The 24,755-nt window shown below is 45.5% G+C and overlaps 1 protein-coding gene across 9 annotated transcripts in view; it reads right to left on the bottom strand.

The window, feature by feature from the left end:
- The window catches only part of STS (steroid sulfatase), a 303,712-nt gene that overhangs the window by 275,998 nt on the left and 2,959 nt on the right, over window positions 1-24,755 (bottom strand). Inside the window, exon 1 of one of the 9 annotated variants that reach the window (XM_049872295.1) lies at window positions 8,109-9,508. The exons of 7 other annotated variants lie outside the window; for them this stretch is intronic. The gene's annotated coding sequence lies outside the window, so the exon portion shown is untranslated. Of the gene's footprint in view, window positions 1-5,253; window positions 5,271-8,108; window positions 9,509-24,755 lie in introns of those variants that run through there. One more of the 9 variants, XM_049872298.1, reaches the window with a different exon arrangement.

Here is a 24,755-nt window from a genome sequence, read left to right on the forward strand (position 1 = left end):
TCCTTCGCATATGGCTGTCTTGATGCTATAAGGTGAGATGTAAATTATGTGATATAAGCCACAGGGACAATGAAGGCAAGTGGCTTTGTCACCCCTTGGGGTGAGTCTCCCACGTGATGGAAAGCAATACGGCGGGGGAGAAAAACTCTGGCTCTTATATTATCTAGACAGACTTAAACCTTGTTTGCCCGCCTGTACAATGGGACTCAAAACACCGACTTCACAAGGCTGAAGTGCGAAAAGTGGTTAGAAGCTGTGGTGAGCTGTCGCTGCTAGCCAAAAGGTTGGCCATTCACACCCATTGACTGCTCCTTGGAAACCCTATGGGGCTGTTCTACTCTGTCCTATAGGGTCGCTATGAGTTGGAAATGACTTGACAGCAACGGGTTTGGATTTTTTCTGAGCCCTGGTGGCGCAGTGGTTAAAGTGCTCGGCTGCTAACCGAAAGGTTGGCAGTTCGAACCCACCAGCCACTCCACTGGAGAAAGACCTGGTGATCTGCTTCCATTAAGATGACAGCCTTGGAAACGAACAGGTTAAGGCATGAGAAAGTTCTTTCTGTAAATACAAGCAGTGGCGCAACAGTTAAGCACTCAGGAGTTAACTGGAAGATCCGCAGTTCAAAACCAGTCGCGGCTCCTCGGGAGAAAGACTTACTGATTTGCTTCCACACAGGTTCCCAAGCCAAAAACCGAACCCGCTGCTGTCGAGTTGTTTCCAACTCCTAGCAACCCTACAGGACAGAGTAGGGCTGCCCCGTAGACTTTCCAAGGTTGTAAATCTTTATGGAAGCAGACTGCCACATAGTTCTCCCACAGAGCGGCTGACGGGTTCCAACCACTGGCCTTCTGGTTAGCAGCTGAGCGCTTTAACCACTATGCCACCAGGCTCCCTTCCCATAAAGATTACAGCCTAGGAAACTATATGAGGCAGTTCTAGTTTGTCACATGGGGTCGCTAGGAGTCGGAATCAGCTCTGTGATATCTAACAGTAACATATTAAGTTAAAGCACTGTGACTTCAGAGTTATCAGCCTAAACCAGGATTTCTCGTCTGGGGGTGGGTCTGTCTCACAGGGGACATTCGGCAGTATCTACAGGCATTCTTGGTTGTCACAACTGTGGGAGGGGTGGGGGCTACTGGCACGTAGTGGGGTGGAGGCCAGGGATGCTGCTCAACACCCTCCAGTGCACAGCATGGCCCCACAACAAATAATGAACCTCAGGGAGATGATTCAACAAGCAAGGTAAGCACGGGCTGACTTGTGCTTACTTACTAATCCACAGAGAACAATTTCACGTGTTTTTCACCACATTTTTGATTGTGAAACTGTTCATGAAATTGTTCACCACAGATTAGTAAATAAGCACAAGCCAGCTCGTACTTACCTTGCTTACTGGGTCATTTGTCCCTGTCAGGGACTGTAAATTCGAAAAAGAGGCTCTGATTCTGTAGGAAGGTACGCTGTCGGGTTGGGAGAAAGACAGATGCCAGCCATACCTAGAAGCAGAAAATGTGAAAAAAAAATGTGAAATTGTTCACTATAGATGATCCAGGAAGCAAGGTAAGCACCTTGCTTTCCTTGCCTGTTGGCTAATCCGCCTCTGATTAACCCAAAAACTCAAACCTGTTATCATCCAGTCTGACTCCTAGCGACACTATAGGACAGAGTAGACCTGGCCCATAAGGTTTTTGTGGCTGTAATCTTTACAGGAGCAGATCGCTACCTCCTTCTCCCATGGAGCAGCTGGTGGGTTCCAACTGCCAACCTTACAGTTAGCAGCCAAGCGCTTAACCATTGCGCCACCAAGGTTCTATAACACAGAATCAGCTTGCCCAAATGTAATTAACCAAAAACAAAACTGCGTGCTGTCAAATCGATTCTGCCTCATGGTGACCCCATGTGTTTCAGAGTAGAACTGTGCTCCATAGGGCTTTTATGTCTGTGATCTTTCCAAAGCAGATTGCCAGGCCTTTCTTCCAAGGTGCCTCTGCATGGATTCAAACCTTTGGTTAGTAGACGAACGCTTCCCCATTTGAGCCACCCAGGGACTCCCCAGACGTCAATATCACCAAGGCTGAGAAACTCTGGCCTAGATGGGCAGCTGTTCCCCAAAGGACAACTTTCCTTTCTTCTTAACTACCAAAAAAGGGCTAGATAATTTTTAAGGTTATCTGGTACTGAGACTTTCAAAAGCCAAGACATGCCTTGCACCTTAGTACCCCAGACCATAGGCACCTCCCAGGCTGTACCACCTTCTGACTGATAGATTTAGGGAGTGCTCCTTGGCATCGTGGGTGCACCGGCTGGGAAGGTGGGTGTACAAGGTGCCCAGTAGTAGGCACAGACCCCAAAAGTGGCTGCTGTCCTACTAATACTTCTGCTTTGGTCTAGATTCCCAAGTGTTCTCACGTTTCTGAAAAGCTCAGAGAGAAAAGTAATAATGAGGTTTTATGTGTGGACGCTGCCTCTGAGGAGCTACAGGCGGAAATTATAACACCACAGATGGGAAGAACAAATACTGCAATCTCTATCCTGGAGCTCTGGTGGTGCGGTGGTTAAAAGATCAGCTGCTAACCAAAAGGTCAGCAGTTCGAATCCACCAGCCGCTCCTTGGAAACCCTATGGGGCAGTTCTACTCCATCCTATAGGGTCGCTATGTGTCTGAATCGACTCGCCGCCAATAGGTTTTTGGTTTTTGGGTATAATTGCCATCTGATGGTCAAAGTCACAGTAGGGTTAAAGGTGAACTCCTTTCTGCTTGCTATTAAAACTCCAGGTTCACGGTCTTGAAACAGAAACTTTTGGGGCAGATGGATTTTTTAATTCCAACTTTTTCAGAATTTTTGTTGTCATAGAAATAAATATAACACAACATTTTTCAGGTCTACAATTTAGTTATATCGATTACCTTAATCATATTATGCAACACCTCCCGTAATGGTCGCCAACGTCCCATCACCGTAAACAAACAATTTTTTGGATTTTAGAGGTGACGTGGATATTATGTATAATACCCGACACCTTATACAAAGTCATCACAGATAGTAATAGCCCTGCCGTGAAACAAACAAGTATTCACATTTAGTGGGACAAATAGAAACTTCTCATCCTTATGATGGTTGGTTCAGAACTGACTGCACTGCCAAACTGGTTGTAAAAAAACTTCCCATTTTCAGAGATTTTTCTGTTTTTGTTTTAATCTTATTTATTTTGTTGTTGAGAATATACAAAGCAATTCAAGAGTTTCTACCGGTACAATTTGGTGACATTGATGACATTCTTGAGTTGTGTGGCCATTTTCACCCTCCTTTTCTGACTTGTTCCTTCCCCATTAACATAAAATCACTGCCCCCCAAGAGTCCCATCTAATCCTTCAACTTGCTGTTGTCAGTTTGATCCCATGTAGATAGGTCTTCAAAAAGCACAACGCTCAAGACAGACATTCTTTACCAAAACCCAAAAACCAAACCCTTTGCCCTCAAGTCAATTCCGACTCATAGTGGCCCTATAGGACAGAGCAGAACTGCCTCATAGAGTTTCCAAGAAGATGCTGGTGGATTTGAACTGCCAGCCTTTTGGTTAGCAGCCATGGCTCTTAACCACTGCACAACCAGGGTTTCTGAAACTCGGTAAGCTAAACTACTGTTTGGTTTAAAGAAGACTTGAGGGGATACTCCTGGCTTACGGTTTATCGATTATCTCAGGGCAACAGTTTTAGGGGCTCATTCAGCCTCCATGGCTCCAGAAAGTCTGGAGTCCATGAGAATTTGAATTTTTTAAAAAATTATTATTCTAGGCAAAGGACTGTTGACCTGCATTTTTGCAGGCAAGGCTTGGAAAGCAGTGGTCCTGGAAGTCAGGTACTGGAAAAGCCAGAGGCAAGCCAATTAGATAGCTCTGGAATTTCCTCATAGGCAACTGAGGTGACAGGTAGAGGACACAGGGCTCTTGCCCAATGACCCGGGTTGCATAAGCTATGACAGGCTCCAGCAAAATTGAAGAGTTGTATGGCAACTTGGAAAGGAGGCCAAGAACAGACTATAAGGGATAGTTTTCATATCTCCTCTGTGGGCTAGGGGCTACTTCTCACCTTCCCTAAGTCACTGGTTCTCAACAGGGGGTGGTTCCCCACTCTGGGCAACATCGAACAATGTCTGGAGTCATTTTTGGTTCTCACAACCTGGGGGCGGGGGCAGGGGGGAGGCTGTTAGTGGCATCTAGGGGATGGAGACCAGGGATGCTGCTCTACACCCTACAGTGCACAGGACAGCCCCCACCACTACAGAGAAACATCAAGGCCAGATGTCAACAGTGCTGGGTTTAAGAAGTCCTGCCTTAGCATGAGAGACTGTCTACCATCTATCTCTCTATCTGTCTATCTCCCTATCTACCTACCTATCCATCCATCCATCCATCCATCCACCTACCCACCCACCCACCCGTCCGTCCGTCCATCCACCCACCCACCCATCTCTATATCCAAACCAAAACTAACCCACTGCCATCGAGTTGATTCCAACTCATAGCGACCTCACAGGGTTTCCAAGGCTGTAAATCTTGGAAGTGGACTGCCACATCTTTCTGCCACAGAGCTACTGGTGGTCTTGAACTATCAAACTTTTGGTGAGCAGTAAATCACTTTAACCACTGCACCACCATCTATCCATTCATCCATCTACCATCTATCTATCCATCTGTCACCTATCCATCCATTCATTTATCTATCCATCATCTATCCATCTCTCCATTCATCTATCTTTATCCATCCATCAATTTATCTATTCTCTATCCATATATTATCTATCCATCCATCCATCCATCTACCCACCCATCTACTCACCTATCATCTATTTTTCTATCCATCATCTATCCATCCATTTCTTTATCTATCATCTATCCATCCAGCCAGCAATAACCTATAACAGTTGTCCTCCACTGGGGTTGCTACTGCCCGCAGGAGACACTTGGCAATGTGTGGCGTCAGTTCTGATTGCCAGGGAGTGCTACTGGCATCTACTGGGTGGAGACCAGGGATACTGCTCAACACCATCAGTGCCCAGGACAGTCCCCACCAAGGAGAATGTCTAGCCCCAAACATCAACAGTGTCACAGCTGAAAAATCCTGGGTTAGACAAACTAATTGCAAAGAAAGACCTCACAGCACCCGCTACCCCCTTTCCACCGTCAATCTCTGGAGAAGAAATCTCCCAACTCCAGGACCACCTAGAGGAACTCCAAACGCCACATCACCTCTGTCTCCGCGCAGGCTTTCAGCCCCGGCTCCCCTTCATCAGTGCTGCTGCTCGCCAGCCCAGGGCCAAGCCCTCGCCCTGTGCTTCCTGCTCCTAAGAAGCATTTAATTGTTATTGACCTTGGCACTTGGAGTATTTATACTGAGTGCTGTGCACCGTGTTTTACAACACTGGATGTGGTACTGGTCTTCTGTTTCCTCATCGTTCCTCTATTATCAGTACCCTAAGGTCTGTGCTCGGCTGGCTGACTCACTGACCGAGTTTGGCAGGGGTTCATTTCTAAACAAGGCAGGAGTGTTAGTGTAGGGACTGGGTGGAAACAAAACAATGCAGTGAGAGACTGATCTGCAGAGCTTGTGCGATTTTTACACACAAAGTTTTCATGCCCGTTTCATTGAACCGTTCAAGACACGCCTGGCATTGGGTGTTGCAACCTCTAATACAGATAGAAGGAGTCTTTCTACCTTTTTGCAGGCACTGAAAGCTTTTCCATTTCTGGATGTCCATATCAGCAGTTGTTAAGAGGAGCCCTGGTGGCTCAGTGGTTAAGCATTCGGCTGCTAACCAAAAGGTTGGTGGTTTGAACCCACCAGCCTCTCTGTGGGAGAAAGATGTGGCTGTTGACTTGCATAATAGAGATTACAGCCTTGGAAACCCTATGGGGCCATTCTGCTCTGTCCTATAGGGTTACTAGGAGTTGGAATCAACTGCACGGCAATGGGTTTGGTTTTTTTCGTTTAGACCACAGTTCGTAAGGGTATTTTGTCAAGTTATTATCAGTGGGAAGGTGCCCTGGTGGCAAAGAGGTTAAAATGCTCGGCTATTAATCAAAAAGTTTGGTGGTTTGAACCCATCTGCGGCTCCTAGAGGGGAAAGATGTGGCAGTCTACTCCCACAGCCATTTACAGCCTTGGAAACTCTATGGGGTAGTTCTACTCTGCCCTCCAGGGTCGCTATGAGTCAGAACTGACTGGATGGCAGTGGGTTTTTTGGTTTTATTATCAGTGTGTTTGGCGACACAAGGAATTTCTAGAGTAAGTGGCTATAAAATGGTCTATATTTCTATGAACTAGTTTTGCCTTTTTTTGTTACAGCATTTTTACTGAAAATGTTTTTGTTCAGCACCTAATTCAATCTGGAAAAGTTAACACAGAGGCCGAAACTCATGTCTACACGAAGTACGTGGATATCCAGATAAGAAGTAACTAAGAACTGCCCCTGGGTGGTGTAAATGGTGATTGAGCTCTGCTGCTAACCCAAAGCTTGGAGATTCGAGTTCACCCAGAGGCACCCTGGAAGAAAGGCCTGGCCACCTACTCCCAAAAAACCAGCTACTGAAAATTCTATGGCACACAGTTCCACTCTGACACACATGGGATCACCCTGAGTCAAAATCAAGTCTCCAGAAACTGGGTTTTTAAGCAAGAACTGGGCATCTTAATTTATTATAGTCATTCACTCATATGGTAACTTGGGGCGGAGGGGTTTGCCTATAAATGACGACATACGTTTCTTAGCCTCTCCTTTCGGAAAACAAATTAGACATTTGGTTGGTTCATAGTTGGTAGGTGCCATATGGCACCCAGGTCATACTGCCCTGTAAGCTCATTTCCTATAATGAATGTGAATTTTCAGAACAGAGTAGTGTCTTTCACAACTTCACACTCAGTACTTAGGTAACTCAGTTCCTTTACAGAGATAATCTGCAGAGCCAAACAGTCTTCAAAAGTTAGGGTAACAACCACCTTGTGCTTTGACTAAGCCAAAAGAGCTCCTTACAAAACGTTTGACTCAATGGCCCTAATAACAAATCCAGCGACCTGTCTCTGCACCCCTCAGTTACGTAGCCATCCTTTTTTTTTCTTCATTTTTTTCAGGATTCAAATTCAAGGTGCACGTGACTGATTTTTAAATCTGTATTAAAATTTTTTTTTAAGCCAAAAAGGCTATAAAAGTTTCAAAAAGTACAACTACCACTAATTCCTTCTAAAATGTGTCTTTTTTTTTTTTTGGAAAGCAGTAAGTAGTAAGCTTCGAATGACACCGATGTTTCATGGAATACATTTGATGGCAAATTTATATATTCATTGTGTTATGCAATGATTATTAATCTAACTCAGAAGTAGTGGTTCCAATATTTTGATATGTAAGGTGAATGAATTCCAATTCTCTTTTGAGTGAGCTACAGCAGACAGTACATGTCTTTATTTGTTCATTTTCTTCTAGGCTTCTTCCTCCTGAACCAAAACCCAAATACATTGCCATCGAGTCGATTCAGACTCAAAGTGATCCCATGGGACAGAACAGGGTTTGCAAGGAGTGGCTGGTGGATTCGAACTGCCGACCTTTTGGTTAGCAGCCGAGCTCTTAACCACTGCACCATCTGGGCTCCTCTTTATCTAAAACTCTCCATTATTCTCTTTACCCAGCTCGTGTTTTCAAACCACCACTTTAGAAAGAAAGACAGAGACTATTTGGCCATTACTTCCGTTTCCCTGAAGACTACCTCATTTCACTGCAGATGGACAAATGAAAACATATTAATTGTTACAGCTGGTTTTACAGCTATTTTTTTAATGTCACCCTACAGGAAAAAATGCACAAACTTTCTTTTGTCCTACAGAAGGTACTCTGAAGGTTTATCTTCCCCCAGCTAAGACTTAGCTCTCAAATTTATTTAATTAACTCTCATCCAGCATGCCAGTTAGCTACTCCAGAAAGGGAAAGAAACAGAAGCTTTTAGACTTCGTCTGAAGTAGAGCAACTAGAGTAAATATTCCCACCAGTCGTTTCCTGCCATCATTTATCTCAATATCTTAGCAGCTGAGAAGTAGAGAAATTAATCCAACTTACCGGTTCTTAGGAGGCTTTCAGACAGGGCTTGGCACGGGGAGGCTCCGACACCCTAGTGTCCCTCCAAGGATCTCAACCAGCTTTTCAAATAATGACGTTGCACAACATCTGGCCAAACGAACAGTCATTTGACAGCCTGGGCAGTTACATTAGATCATAATTGCTGGCGTTAAAGTCATCGCAGGGTAATGGGCAAATCTATCATAAAAAAAGTGATTCAACTGCCTGTCTATGTCTCCGTCCGGTCTTTCCCCCATGCCTCACGTGTTTCAGAGACAAATCTCACAGAAGCCAGACTTCCTTATCTGAATAATCACACAGCAGCAGTCACGTGTATCAGTTCCAAATTCGTCCTTGCCATCCTGATTGCCATGCCGGCACAACATAGTGAGAAAACACGGGCATCCACTGGAAGCATGTCTTGGGTTCACTGAATTTCACATCTCACCACGCAAAGCCAGGGCATGGACCCCATGCTTATGAAGGAGACAGAGGCTATACGACAGGGTGCTGGCCAGGCTCGTGTGTTCACTGCTTTCCCGTTAATGGGAACATGGCATGCAGGTTAGAGTGGCAATAGCCAGGATGATGTTTTTCAATGATATACCTTGAGCCCAATGCCTGTTAAGCCCTGCAAGCCGGTTTGTTGAGTTACAGGCATACACACAACACAGAGCGCCTCGAGGAATTCATTCTCTTTGTCAACAACAGTCGTTGGCAAGGGCCAAGGCCACAGTAAAGCTCTGTGGGCGTCCAGCAGGGAGGTGCTCTCAGCTACGCAAAGGAGAGAAACACCCTGCGAGTTGTCATCTTTGCCTCCCCTTTCCTGGAGGAAATCACACCCCAGAAGAAATAACTCCCTGAGTTTCTCTTTGTTGTCTTTCCCTGCACCATTGATTTTATTTTATTCGGAGAAGCGAAAAAAAAGGTAAAGCCTAAATCTGAGCCCTTGTTTTCATGATTCCACATCTATAAGTAAAACATCTCTGATTGCTAATTTTTCCCTGTGCCTCCGGCTCTCAGTAGGCACTCAAATAATTAATGCACGATGTCATGGGTATGAACATATTTTCCATTCTTAATGGTTACCTAGGATGACGGTACACCGAAATCTTGAGGAAAAATAAAAAAAGTTTTAACGTGAATAAGAGGGATTCGGATGGGACCAAAAGGCAATGTTTGTCCTCACAGGGCTTTTATACCAGGTATTCATTGGACGGGTGTTTTCTAGCCGCTGCTGGCTGAAATTTCAGTCCCTTGCGTGCTGCTGAGGTTACTGGGCAGTTTATATCTCAAAGTTCAATGGCTGGGGCGATGTTAGAACTAGCGGTATGCAGTTTTAATTTCTCAGGAAGACTTCTTCCTTGCCTCTCAGCTAAGGTGGGCTCCTGCGGCTTCCTGGAAGGGAAGGCAGAAGGCAGCTTCTGGTTTTCTGACCTATCCCACACACCCCCAGCTGCTGTTGCCGGCCGCTCTCTGCCCCATGCAGGCAGTGTGGGGAGGTCGGTGAAGGAGGATAAAAGGGGGCAGAAAGCTGCTCTCTCCCAGTACTGTTGTGAGGTGGCTTCAGGCAGGTAGGACGCTTACCCTTCCTCTGATAAATTCATGGCAGCCCTCTCAACCCTGCCTGCAACTCCTGGGCCGGGGACAGTGCCTTCTCTTCCTCCAGGGCCGCCCTCCCTGGAGGCTCCCAGGTCCTCAGGCTCCCAGGAGGTCTTGATGAGCCAAAGTCCAAATGGCTGCAAGCCTTCTCTTCCTCTCTCCTCCCCCCCACCCCCCACTGCTCATCTCGAGGCACTCTTCCCTACCCCCCTTTTCTTTTTTCCAAACACTCAGCATCTTTGAGAGATTTGTGTCCTCTACCAGCAGACTATCCTGGTGAACAACACCAACAACCAGCACAGCTAAAGCCCCAGATGGCGCAAACAGTAAGTAACGGACTGCTCACCAAATGCTGGAGGTTTGAACACACTGACAGGCTCCTCAGGAGAAAGTCCTCGTGATCCGCTTCTGAAATATTAGCCACTGAAAATCCTATGGAGCACAGTCCTACTCCGACATACATGCAGCCACCCTGAGTCAGAATCCACTAGAAGGTCACTGGTAGAACAGAGGGTACCCGCACAACCTTCTAGCCTGCGGCCCCTTTTGCTCTTTCAGACAGGAGCCAGGGGCCAATGCCTTGCACCCCCCCAGGTGGAGAATCAGACAGTGAGGTCTCTGAGGAGTCCTGCTGAAATGCCTCAACAGGCTGAGGTGCAGAGAGCTGCAACAGCCCCTGGGGACCGGGCAGGACTCCAATGCTGAAGAATTCTCTTTAAAGCCCCCCCGACTCCCCACCGCCGCCTTTCTTTTATAGCCTTGCAGTGGGGCAAACAATCCCCTAGGGTTCTCCACCACCTTTATGGAGATTTCACCAGGCCATCAGTTCTTTGAGTTCCGGGTGGTACAAACAGTCAACGTGCTTGAATGCTAACTAAAAGGTTGAAGGTTCGAGTCCACCCAGAGGCACCTTAGAACAAAGGCCTAGTGATCTCGTTCCATAAAGATTACAGCCCAGAAAACCCTAGGGGGCAGTTCTATTCTTGTCATGTGGCAACAACACAGCTGCCCCCTTTTCATTAAAATAACTGCTCTAACGTTCTTTGTGGCTAAAGGTTATACTTCTTTTGTGCCTCCCATTAGCTACTTTTGGCATCTCTTGGTAGTACAAATGGTTAATAACATGCTCAACTACTAACTGAAAGGTCGGTGGTGCAAATCCACCCAGAGGTGCTGCAGAAGAAAGGCCTGGCAATATACTTTGAAAAACCAGTCCTTGAAGCAGTGTTCTACTCTGACACATATGTGGCTGCCACGCGTGAAAGTTGACTCGACAGCACACAACAACACAAACAACAATAAATACTCTTCCAGAATAATTTATCTGAGCGGAGTGAGTACTTTGGAGTCAGGCGTGTGTGAATTCAATCTTGACTCCAGCACTTGCTAGCTTTTTGACCCCGGAAACAGACTTAACCCCTAGGAGCCCTGGCTTCCTCGCCCATAAACCAAACACACTAATATACTCCCTGCAAGGTTATTGATTAAACATAGCGGCCCACTGCACAAGACCTGGCACATTAAACGTTCTAGCCAATCGCACTTCTGACGCCAACAGCAAAGATAATAACGTCTAAATCTAATCCAATACCCCCACCACGTTTTCACTTCTCTGACACCAGCCATCCATGTGGGACTTCCTTTTCTGACCGTAGCCACCTGGAGCTAGGTCAGAGCTCAAAAGTTAAAAGGACACCATTCTTCAGCCTGGCAAATAGACACCAGCCGCAAGTTGGGAGTCCCTCCTGGGCTCCCTAACTTCTGCTCTGCTGGCTACAGATTCAAGGATTCCCTCTGTCCCCTCAGGATCTCAGCCACAAAGGATTTCCTGGCTTCCCTCACTTCTGACCTCCTGGCCCCCCCTACTCCTTTGGGTTCAATAATTCACTGGAACAACTCACAGAACGCGTGGAAAGCCATATACTTACGATTACAGCGTTATTGTACGAAACAAGGATATAAACGAAGAAACGCATTAGGCAAGGTCTGAGAGGGTTCCCAACATGAAGCTTCCATGTCCCAAAAAGGGGTGTGCTACCCTCTCACACACATCCATGTCTTTCACCAACCAGGAAGCCCAGGGAGCTTCTGGGGCCAGAGCTATTAGTGGAGGTCTCATTAGGTAATGCAAACTCCAGCCCCTCTCCTCTGAGGTCAGCTGATGTCACAAGGTGGTCTTTCTGGTCTGACCAGCATCTCTGCCCTGAGCTTAGTCGTTATCAGGCAGTGATCACCAGGTGGATCTTTCTGGCCTGGTTAGTCCACCCCAGAGTCACCTCATAACCTCACCTAGCCTATTAGGTGTGGTCTAGACTCCTTACTAAAACAAAAAAAAAAAACCCAAACCCACTGCTGTGGAGTGGATTAGTCCTTACTAAAGACACTTAAATTCCAAGGGTTATCTCTCAGGAACCAAGGACAAAGGTCAGATCACTTGACATGTAAATAAACCCATTGCCACAGAGTCTATTACTACTCATAGTGACTCTACAGGACAGAGCAGAACTGCCCCATAGGGTTTCCAAGGCTGTCATCTTTATAGGAGCAGATTGCCAGGTTATTTATCCTGTGGAGCCACAGGGTGGGTTCAAACCACTGACCTTTCGATTAGCAACTGACCATTTAACCACTGCACCATGACATGTAACAAAGCCCAAAGCCCAGTGCTGTCGAGTCGATTCCAACTCGTAGCAACCATATAACATGTAATACACACTCCTTTTTGGCAATTTTTAGAGTACAGAAGTGTAAAGACTTCACTTTAAGGAACTCTGTAAACCACTAGGCTTTGAGGCTGTGAGAAGCAGGGACTTTGTTTTACTTATCCCTGTACGCACTTAAGGCCTCCAGCTGGAACAAACAGTTTACACTCAACTAAAAACCTAAAGGTTGGCAGTTTGAACCCACCCAGCTGTGCCTCAGACAAAAGACCGGGTGATCCCCTTCTGAAAAGTCCGCCACTGAAAACTCTGTGGAGCTTGGTTCTACTCTGCCGCGCACGGGGTTGCCAGGGGTCAGAGCTGACTTGAAAACTTTTTTTTTTCTAATTTTTTTGGTAGGTGCTTCATGAAATTGTTGAAGGTTGAACCTGTTGTTGGTTGCCAACCCAAAAGCAGCCTTGATCACCAAAGACATCACACGGGAACCCTTGTGCTAAAATGGGGCATTGTTTCTAAATTTGGACTCTGTGGAGGAGGAGCCTGATGGAGAATGTGCTAGAAGAACTCTCAAGGGCCATGGAACTAGGGCACAGGTGCAGTCACTCAGGGGTTACCAAGCAAAGGAACATTATCAGGGACTAAATGTGCAGCCACTGTGTGAGCAAAGACCAAGGCTTGATAATTAGGGGCCTGAATCAAGGAACAAGCATCTCAATGCAATTCAGGCAACTAGGGTAAGAACGACAGGGCGCTGGCTCACAGAAGGTTCTTAGGCGTAGGGGAAGGAGATGGCCTGCAGAGCCACGGAGTAGCAGTTATGGATGGAAGGGTGTTCTGGGCAGCAGTTACAGATGGAATGGTGTTCCCCCAAAATGTGTGTTGGAATCCTAGCCATTATACCTGGCCATGTGATGCCATTTGGGAACAGGGTTTTCTTTGTTATGTTAACGAGGCCATATCAGTGTAGGGTGTGTCTTAAACCTAATCACTTCCCAGTTAATTAGATTAGACACAGACCAGAAGAGACCCAGAGACTAGCAAGCACAAACCGGGAAAGACAGACGCCACCTGGAGATCACCAAGAAACTGAGAAACAGAAGCTGCTAAGAGACAAGGACCTTCCCCAAGAGCCCACAGACAGAGGGCCTTCCCCTAGAGTCGGTGCCCTGAATTAAGACTTCTAGCTTCCTGAGCAGTGAGAAAATAAATTTCTGTTCTTGCAAACCACCCATTTGTGGTATTTCTGTTACACCAGCATGAGGGGAACAAGACGACAGGCTTGTATCGTACCATCCACAGCAGCACAGCAGAAACTGTGGATAGCTCTGTAGGCACACAGTGTGGGCTCAGCTACTTTCATATTAGCCTTTTGCCACCTTCATAAACTAACCCCTGCAAAAAAAAAAAAAAAAACAACCCAAACCCGTTGCCGTCAAGTCCATTCCAACTCATAGCAACCCTACTGGACAGAGTATGACTGCCCCATAGGGTTTCCAAGGAGTGCCTGGTGGATTCGAACTGACAACCTTTGGGTTAGCAGCCAAAGCTCTTAACCAATGCCACCAGGGTTTCCTCATAAAACCTGGGCACGTTTAAATATCTCATGCAATTTCATCTCTCTGCCTCGGGACCCGCCCTGGCGATTCAAATTAAGTCTTTGAAGCAGCAAAGACCTGTCCATCAACAGATGAATGGATAAATATAATGTAGTAAAAACATACAATGGAATATTAAAAACTCATTGCTGTTGAGTCAATTCTGACTCATAGTGACCCTATAGGACAGAGCAGAACCCTCCCATAGGGTTTCCAAGGAGCAGCTGGTGGATTCGAACTGCTGACTATTTGGTTAGCAGTCGTAGCACTTAACCACTACGCCACCAGGGTTCTGATGGGATATTACTCAGCCATAAAGAGAAAAAAAGTCCAGATACATGCTATCACATATATGAACTTGGAGAACATTATGCTGAGTAAAATAAGTCAGTCACAAAAGGACAAATGTTGTATGATCCCACTTATGTGAAATATCTGGAGCCCTGGTGGTGTAATGGTTAAGTCCTCGGCTGCTAACCAAAAGGTCGGCAGTTTGAATCCAGCAGCTGCTCCTTGGAAACCCCATGGGGAAGTTCTACTCTGTCTTACAGGGTTGCTATGAGTCGGAATCAACTCGATGGCAACAGGAACAGGTTTGGTTATATGAAATACCTAGAACAGGCAAGTGTGTAGAGATCAAATTTATTCGCGGTTTACCAGCGGCAGAATGGAGTCCCTGGGTGGCACTAGTGGTTAAGTGTTTAACTACTAGCTGCAAGTTGGCAGTTCAAACCCACCCAGCGGTGCCTTGGACGAAAGGTCTGGCGGTCTACTTCTGAAAAATCAGTGACAGAAAACCCTGTGAAGCAGTTCCACTCTGACACACGGGGGCGCCATGAGTCGGAATCAATTCTATGGAATGTAACACTGAGGACAACCAGCGTTGGGTGGGAGGGAGGAGGAAAGGAGGACTCAGGGCTTAGGGAGCTTCTGTGAAGGGTGATGTGAAACTCTGGGTTTCTTAGGGAGCTTCTGCGAAGGGTGGCGGTTGAACAAAATGATGAACATAATTGATGTCACTGAACTGTGCACAGGAAGACGGTTGAAATGGCAAATGGTTAGTTACGTACGTATCTGTCACGCAAAAACACACACAAACGAAACCCCCTCCCAGAACTCTTCCTCTGTTGATCCAGGGAGGGAGATGGGGCGATTCTGAGTGTTTGGGGCTACACATTTTAACTGTCATGTACTTTTCATTCTTTACCAGCAGGGCTCATCACTACCTTTTCTAGATACACTGCATTTGGGGGTTTGAAGTAACAGCTTTCTCATTAAACTAAAATCTACCACTAGTAAACTGCCCTTCTCTAATGAGTCCGGGGAACAACTGCCTCCCCGTCATTCCAGAGGAGTGCACATGGCCCTAGGAAACTGATTAGAAACATATCCTTTTTAAATCTTATTCTTTATCCATCCATATAACGGCAACCAACAAACAGTCTAATCAAAATGTACCCACAAAAGTACAAACTACAGTTATCATACCTGTTTGATCTATCCACTCCACTTAGCCTATTATAAAATTCTCAAAAAAGTGCAGATAATATATACCAGATATTACTCATAAAAGCCTTTCCTCCTAAGTTTCTTAAAATCACACACATACACGGAGATTATTTTATTTATATGTAATACATAACATTTGTGTATACCAAACCCAAACCAAACCCATTGCTGTCAAGTCAAATTCGACTCATAGCAACCCTATAGTATATACACATGCAAATTAAATATATTTAAATTATATATATAGGCCATTCCTCTTATGCTTCTTAAAATCATAGATATATATGTATATGTGTGTATATAAAAATATATGTTATATCTCTGTATATATGTATGCATATATGATGCCTATGTATATATAGGAAATCCTGCTGGCACAGTGGTTAAGAGCTATGGCTTCCAACCAAAAGGTCAGTAGTTCAAATTCACCAGGCACTCCTTAGAAACAATATGAGGCAGTTCTACTCTGTCCTATAGGTCACTACGAGTCGAAATTGGCTCAATGACAGTGGGTTTGGTTTTCTGGTACATATATATATGTATCCCCCACGTGTCTGTCAGTTTGTTGTACTGTGGGGGCTTGTGTGTTGCTGTGATGCTGGAAGCTATGCCACCGGTATTCAGATACCAGCAGGGTCACCCATGGAGGACAGGTTTCAGCTGAGCTTCCAGACTAAGACAGACTAGGAAAAAGGACCCAGCAGTCCACTTCTGAAAAGCATTAGCCGGTGAAAACCTTATGAATAGTAGTGGAACACTGTATGATATAGTGCTGGAAGATGAGCCCCCCAGGTTGGAAGGCACTCAAAAGATGACTGGGAAAGAGCTGCCTCCTCAAAGTAGAGTCGACCTTAATGACGTGGATGGAGTAAAGCTTTTGGGACCTTCATTTGCTGATGTGGCACAACTCAAAATAAGAAGAAATAGCTGCAAACATCCATTAATAATCGGAACCTGGAATGTACGAAGTATGAATCTAGGAAAACTGGAAATCATCAAAAATGAAATGGAACGTGTAAACATCGATATCCTAGGCATTAGTGAGCTGAAATGGACTGGTATTGGCCATTTTGAATTGAACAATCATACAGTCTACTATGCTGGAAATGACAACTTGAAGAGGAATGGTGTTGCATTCATTGTCAAAAAGAACGTTTCTAGAGCTATCCTGAAGTACAACGCTGTCAGTGATAGGATAATATCCATATGCCTATAAGGAAGACCAGTTAATACGATTATTATTCAAATTTACGCACCAAACACTAGGGCCAAAGATGAAGAAATAGAAGATTTTTATCAGCTGCTGCAGTCTGAAATTGATTGAACATGCATGCAATCAAGATGCATTGATAATTAGTGGTGACTGGAATGCGAAAGTTGGAAACAAAGAAGAAGGATCAGTAGCTGGAAAACGTGGCCTTGGTGATAGAAACAATGCCGGAGATCCAATGATAGAATTTTGCAAGACCAACGAGGTCTTCATTGCGAATACCTTTTTCCACCAACATAAACGGTGACTATACACATGGACCTCGCCGGAAGGAACACACAGAAATCAAATTGACTACATCTGTGGAAAGAGACGATGGAAAAGCTCAATATCATCAGTCAGAACAAGGCCAGGGGCCGACTGTGGAACAGACCATCAATTGCTCATATGCAAGTTCAAGCTGAAACTGAAGAAAATCAGAGCAAGTCCACGAGAGCCAAAATATGACCCTGAGTATATCCCACCTGAATTTACAGACCATCTAAAGAACAGATTTGATGCATCGAAACATGAGTGACCGAAGACGAGTTGTGGAATGACATCAAGGACATCATCCATGAAGAAAGCAAGAGGTCACGGAAAAGAAAGGAAAGAAAGAAAAGACCAAGATGGATGTCAGAGGAGACTCTGAAACTTGCTTTTGAGCATCGAGCAGCTAAAGCAAAAGGAAGAATTGATGAAGTAAAAGAATTGAACAGAAGATTTCAAACGGTGTCTCGAGAAGACAAAGTAAAGTATTATACTGACATGCAAAGAGCTGGAGATGGAAAACCAAAAGGGAAGAACATGCTCGGCGTTTCTCAAGCTGAAAGAACTGAAGAAAAAATTCAAGCCTCAAGTTGCAATAGTGAAGGATTCCATGGGGAAAATATTAAATGACGCAGGAAGCATCAAAAGAAGATGGAAGGAATACACAGAGTCATTATACCAAAAAGAATTAGTCAATATTGAACCATTTCAAGAGGTGGCATATGATCAGGAACCGATGGTACTGAAGGAAGAAGTCCAAGCTGCTCTGAAGGCATTTGCGAAAAACAAGGCTCCAGGAATTGATGGAATATCAATTGAGATGTTTCAACGAACAGATGCAGCACTGGAGGTGCTCACTCGTCTATGCTAAGAAATATGGAAGACAGCTTCCTGGCCAACTGATTGGAAGAGATCCATATTTATGCCTATTCCCAAGAAAGGCGATCCAACTGAATGTGGAAATTATAGAACAATATCATTAATATCACGTTGAATCAAAATTTTGCTGAAGATCATTCAAAAATGGCTGCAGCAGTATATCGACAGGGAACTGCCAGAAATTCAGGCTGGTTTCAGAAGAGAACGTGGAACCAAGGATATCATTGCTGATGTCAGATGGATCCTGGCTGGAAGCAGAGAATACCAGAAAGATGTTTACCTGTGTTTTATTGACTATGTAAAGGCATTCGACTGTGTGGATCATAACAAACTTTGGATAACACTGCGAAGAATGGGAATTCCAGAACACTTAATTGTGCTCATGAGGAAACTTTACATAGATCAAGAGGCAGTTGTTCGGATAGAACAAGGGGATACTGATTGGTTTAAAGTCAGGAAAGGTGTGTGTCAGGGTTGTATTCTTTCACCATACTTATTTAATTTGTATGCTGAACAAATAATCTGAAAAGCTGGACTATATGAAGAAGAATGGGGCATCAGGACTGGAGGAAGGCTCATTAACAACCTGCGTTATGCAGATGACACAACCTTTTTTTTTTTATTAACTTTTCTTGAGCTTCAAGTGAACGTTTACAAATCAAGTCAAACTGTCACATATAAGTTTATATACACCTTACTCCGTACTCCCACTTGCTCTCCCCTAATGAGTCAGCCCTTCCAGTCTCTCCTTTCATGACAATTTTGCCAGCTTCCAACTCTCTCTATCTTCCCATCCCCCCTCCAGACAGGAGATGCCAACACAGTCTCAAGTGTCCACCTGATACAAATAGTTCACTCTTCATCAGCATCTCTCTCCTACCCACTGTCCAGTCCCTTTCATGTCTGCTGAGTTGTCTTCGGGAATGGTTCCTGTCCTGGGCCAACAGAAGGTTTGGGGACCATGACCGCCGGGATTCCTCCAGTCTCAGTCAGACCATTAAGTATGGTCTTTTTGTGAGAATTTGGGGTCTGCATCCCACTGATCTCCTGCTCCCTCAGGGGTTCTCTGTTGACAACTTTTTTGCTGAAAGTGAAGAGGACTTGAAGCACTTACTAATGAAGATCAAAGACCACAGCCTTCAGTATGAATTACGCCTCAACATAAAGAAAACAAAAACCCTCACAACTGGACCAATGAGCAACATCATGATAAACAGAGAAAAGATTGAAGTTGTCAAGGATTCCTAATAAGGAAGACCGAAGAAGAGTTGACACCTTTGAATTGTGGTGTTGGCGAAGGATATTGGATATACCATGGAGTGCCAAAAGATCGAACAAATCTGTCTTGGAAGAAGTGTGGCCAGAATGCTCCTTAGAAGCAAGGATGACGAGACTGCGTCTTACATACTTTGGACATATTGTCAGGAGGGATGAGTCCCTGGAGAAGGACATCATGCTTGGCAGAGTACAGGGTCAGTGGAAAAGAGGAAGACCCTCAACATGGTGGATCGACATAGTGGCTTCAAGAATGAGCTCAAGCATAACAACGATTGTAAGGATGGCACAGGACCGGGCAGTGTTTCGTTCTGTTGTGCATAGGGATGCTATGGGTCGGAACCAACTCGACAGCACCTAACAGCAACAACATATATATGTATATGGAAACCCTGGTGGTATAGTGGTTAAGTGCTACGGCTGCGAACCAAAGGGTCGGCAGTTTGAATCCGCGAGGCGCTCCTTGGAAACTCTATGGGGCGGTTCTAGTCTGTCCTATAGGGTCGCTATGAGTCAGAATCGACTCGACGGCACTGGGTTTGGTTTGGTTTTTATATACGTATACGTATATGCACAGACATAACATTATATCTTTATATCAAAGTACACATATTTATAGTTATAAATAAATACCTTACCTACTAGGTTTCTTAAAACTCCTACCGTGGTTGTTAGTTGCCTAAAAGTCGATTACAACTCCTGGCGACTGCATTCTACCTCTATGACAGAGTAGAACTGCTCAATAAAGTTTTCTGGGCTGTGATTCTAAAGGAAACATTGCCAGGCCTTTCTTCCATAGTACTGCTAGGTGATGTGAGCTGCCAGCCTTTAGGTTAGTAGTTGCTGCGCACACATATTGTTTTATTTACGTACAGTGTCTAACATACGTGTGTGGGCATATATACACATAAATTGTTATCATTAGTTACCATCAAGTCGCTTCCAACTCATGGCAACCCTACGTGTGCAAAGCAGAACTGTGCCAGAGGGTTTTCAAAGCTGTGACCTTTCAGAGGCAGGTCACCAGGCCTTTCTTCTGAGGTGCCTCTGGGTGGGTTCGAACCACCAACCTTTCGATTAGCAGTAGAGCGCTTAACCACTTTGCCACCAGGGCTCCTTGTGGTTTTGATTGCTTACCCATAACATAAGGGCTTTTATAAAACATATCAAAATATAAAAACATACAGTTTTGCTCTTCTGTTTTGTTGTTATTATGACTGTAGATTTTTTTTAGGGGAAGCAGGACCCACATAGGCTGGACTCTCCACCCTGCTCCTTCTCCGTTACATTACCTGAAGCAAGCTATCTAACTTCCCTCAAGCTCTATCGTCTCATTTATGTAATAATTATCCTGCCTCCCTTGCACGGTTGTCAGGGGAATTAAATGTGAAAGCGTTTATAAAATAGCAAGAGCGTCCCCGTCATTCAAGGACTGGTGGCCACGAGTGTACTTGTTATGAAACAAAGAGCCAATTTTAACCACCAACAACCAATCGTTCTTTAATCTGGGACTCTCAGCATATGCCCCTAATAAATATTTCTGAGAACTTACCAGAGCGCTATGAAACATGTGGAAGATGTCGGCAGAATTAAAGACTTGCAGCCTGGTGAGCAGTTTAATCAAAGGCAGCAATTATGGGAGGTACACAGAAAGACAAGGCCAACCACGGGATGTGTCCAAGGAGATGGGACCAGGATGGCGAGGGAGGCAGCACCCGCCTCGTGCCTCTGGTAAGAGACAGAAGAAACATTGCCAGTCACACCCACTATGAGTATGGCTCCCCCTAAGTGGGGTCTGAGGATTTGGCCACAGCTAAAGTAAGGACAATGTTCTGCTGGTATTCATAAAGTTTTCACTAGCTAATTCTTTTCAGAAGTCGACTGCTGATTCCTTCTTCCTAAGCAGCAATCAAGAGATCAAAAGACTCATTGCATTGGGCAAATCTGTTGCAAAGGACCTCTTTAAAGTGTTGAAGAGCAAAGATGTCACCTGGAAGACTAAGGTGCGCCTGACTCAAGCCATGGTATTTTCAATCACATCATATGCATGTGAAAGCTGGACAATGAATAAGGAAGACCGAAGAAGAATTGAGGCCTTTGAATTGTGGTGTTGGCGAAGAATATTGAATATACCATGGACTGTGAAAAGAACAAAGAAATCTGTCCTGGAAGAGGTACAATCAGAATGCTCCTTAGAAGCAAGGATGGCGAGACTTCGTCTCATATACTTTGGACATGTTGTCAGAAGGGATCAGCCTCTAGAGAAGGACATCATGCTTGGTAGAGTAGAGGGTCAGCGAAAAAGAGGAAGACCCTCAAAGAGATGGACTGACACAGTGGCTGCAACAATGGGCTCAAGCATAACAACAATTGTGAGGGTGGCACATGGCTGGGCAGTGTTTTGTTCTGTTGTACATGGGGTGGCTATGAGTCAGAACCGACTGGACGGCACCTAACAACAACAGCAAGTGGGGTCTGAGAATTTGGCCACACCCAAAGAAAAGAGGGAAGGAAGAAAGGCAGGCAAGGAGGGGAGCGGGAAGATAGGAAGGTAGGAGGACAGGAAAAGAAGGAGGGAGGGAGAGAGGGAAGGAATGGAGGTAGGAGAGAAGGGAGGGAGAAGAGGAGAAAGGAGGAGAAAGGAAGGAATAAAGGGGGAAAGAAGAGGGAAAAATAGGAGAGGAGGAAGGAGGAAGGGGGAGAGATGACAGGGATAAACAGAGGGAGAGAAAGAGAGAAGGGAGGGAAAGAGGGAGAGAAGAAGGAAGGAAAACTCTTGTCGTACAAGCTACACGAGGAAGGAAGAGAAACTGGATGAATTCCCAGTAAGGAGATAACACTGTGCCTCCTCTAGGGCAGAGATATCTGGTTTTTCATTATTGGGGAAAGCTGCACCCTCATTCCCAAGCTGTCAGGAGCAGGAGGCACAGTCCCTTCTCCTCAGGCTGAAGTGAGACAGCCAGGTCTTGACATCCCGTGGCTGGAGCAGAGGGCATCCTCTGGGTAGACACCTGCAGGTGGGCCATGAGAACACATTACCTATGCCAGCACATCGCCATGGAGCAAAAGCTTTTGATATAGGCGGGGTGGGTTCTGACCCCTGGAGAAGTCAAGAAGGGCACAGAAGAGGGTAAGACGGAGCAGGTAGAACACGGGGCACTGGGCTGGGTATAGGAGAAACGGGCTCTAGTTCTCCAAAGAGCCACGCGACCTTGGGGATGACCTCGGGCAAAGCACTCAGCATTCCCCCAGCCGAGCATCCTGACATCTGAGATGAGGCAGATCCTCTCATGGGCCCCTTCCAGCTCGGATGTCCCAAAGGCATCTCAGAAGTCACATCACCCTTTAGATTAAGTTCCTTATGGGCCAGGGAGTGACAGAAGTTTCCATGAAGGTGATGCCCTCGAGGACAGGTGGTAGGGAAGACTTGGGAACTTCCCACAAGTGTCTGAGGCCGGGGCTATGTCCTCACATTCCTTCTTTCACCATGAGGCACCGTGCACAGATCGCTGGTTCCCTGAGCCTGTGACCCTCTAGACTGACACTTGTGCAGTCTGCTGGGACCTGGGCTCCAGTGTGGATTGTCTACACCATAAGACCATGATGGCTGCGCCCAACTTCCCCAGCCTCTCTCAGAGGAATGGTTGCTAATTTGTCTCTGAAGGTATTTCAGTCCTCAGGGGCTGCTTTCTAGTAGGAAAGAAAACCATGTAGCCCAGGGAGTGAGTTACAATGATCCCACTGAATTGGAGTACCTAAGGGCAGAAGGAATGAGACAGACAATCGTTTGTTTTACAAGCACAGAAGGGTGCATTTGCTAAGTAGCAATGGGCCTGTGTTTGTCAGGAACATGTCATAACAATGTCTGCCCTGTTATTTTTCTAGCAGTACAAGCAGTCCGCTCGTCTCTCCCTCTTGTCTTCACAGCAAAGAGCTCTTCTGCCTGGTTGTGGATACCTGGACTCTTGGGCTATGCTGAAAGACCGCCCCATGAGGGACAGAATCTCTGAGCTCTTGGCAGGCTATGGGATCATATATATAATCATACATTATATTCTTATTGCTAGCTGCTGTCAAGTCAGCACCCGACTTATGGTGACCCCATCCACAACGGAAAGAAATACTGTCTGGTCCAGCACCATCCCCATGATTAGTTGAAGATCAGGCCTTTGTGACTCATAGAGTTTCCATAGGCTGATATTTGAAAGTAGATTACCAGGTCTTTCTTCCTAGTCTGTCTTAGTCTGGAAGCTCCACTGAAACCTGTTCAGCATCACAGCAACACGCAACAGACAGGTGGTGGCTGCATACGAGGTACACTGGCTGTGAATCTACCCTGGGTCTCTGGCATGGAAGGCAAGAATTCTACCGCTGGATCGCCATTGTACCCTATATATATTACCTACTAACCCATTCATTGATAAGTTATCTACACCTATAATTCTCTAGAACAGTGGTTCTCAACTATGGTTCATTTGCCCTCGGGGAACATCTGACGGTGTCTGGAGACACCTTTGGTCACCACAACTGTGTGTGTGTGTGTGTGTGTGTGTGTATGTGTTCTGCTGGCGTTTAGTGGGTTGAGGCCGGGGATGCTGCTAAACATTCTACAAGGCATAGGACAGCCCGCACAAGAGAGAAGCATCCAGCCCCTAATGGCAAATGTCAATCCTATCAAGGTCTAAATGAGGGGCATGCAGGACATGCAGGAAAACGACTTCTGTAGGTTTGTAAAACCTCAGTGCAATCATGGTTTCTTTGAATACGTGAGTACAGGTAAGGCCTGTGGAGTCACCTCCAAAGTCTCCTTAAACTTGCTGCTCCATTGTAAAGGTGACCTGTGTACCTTTCCTACCACCATATTGTAGGAAAAGTTGGCCCACGTAGATGTTAACACGTGGAGGGTTGGGAAATACTCGGCCACTGTGGGTCCTCAGCGTGATGTTTGCTCTATCTTCTACAGGAAAGACTGGTTCAGCCACATGTCCCTAACCACACACATCACTCAAAATCTCTGCACATCTGATGCCTCCCCAGCCCCTAAAAAAAATCTAAAGATGCTCCCATGTGAGTGTCCCAGCTAAGGAGATTGAGCAATGGGATCCTTGCAGGTGGAAAGGGGATAATGGAATGTCTGCAGCGTCCTGTCACCAGTAGCCCCAGGGTTTCAGTTCTTGACACAATCTGTTCCTTTTAGGTCTGGGTGTTCCTGGTAACTCCAGGGCTATAGAAAGGCAAGATGCAGGACTTGCTTGGCCACCAACCTGGGGCTCCTTCAAAGTAGTAAGAGATCGGGCAGGAAAGCAGGGCTGCTGAGGGAGAACTCCACGGCCGGGAGTGCATCCAAAGGTAACCCAGGCTACGAGCAAATTCCAAATAAAGCAGATGAGACAAACACAGGCAAAAAACAATCAAACAAACAAAAAACGACAACAGGAAACTAGTGGCTTTTCAGACAGAAGAGCCATAGCAGCACAGTAAGAAGCCTGGAATAAGTTAAGACTGCACAGAAGAACGGCTTTTTTTTTTTTTTTTTTTTTTTTTTTTACAATAAACGGCATGTTTCAGTTTCCCATTGCATGAGGAAGAATCATCTTTTTTGTTTCTG

The sequence above is a fragment of the Elephas maximus genome, chromosome X (genome assembly GCF_024166365.1).
Source record: "Elephas maximus indicus isolate mEleMax1 chromosome X, mEleMax1 primary haplotype, whole genome shotgun sequence".
NCBI lineage: Eukaryota > Metazoa > Chordata > Mammalia > Proboscidea > Elephantidae > Elephas > Elephas maximus.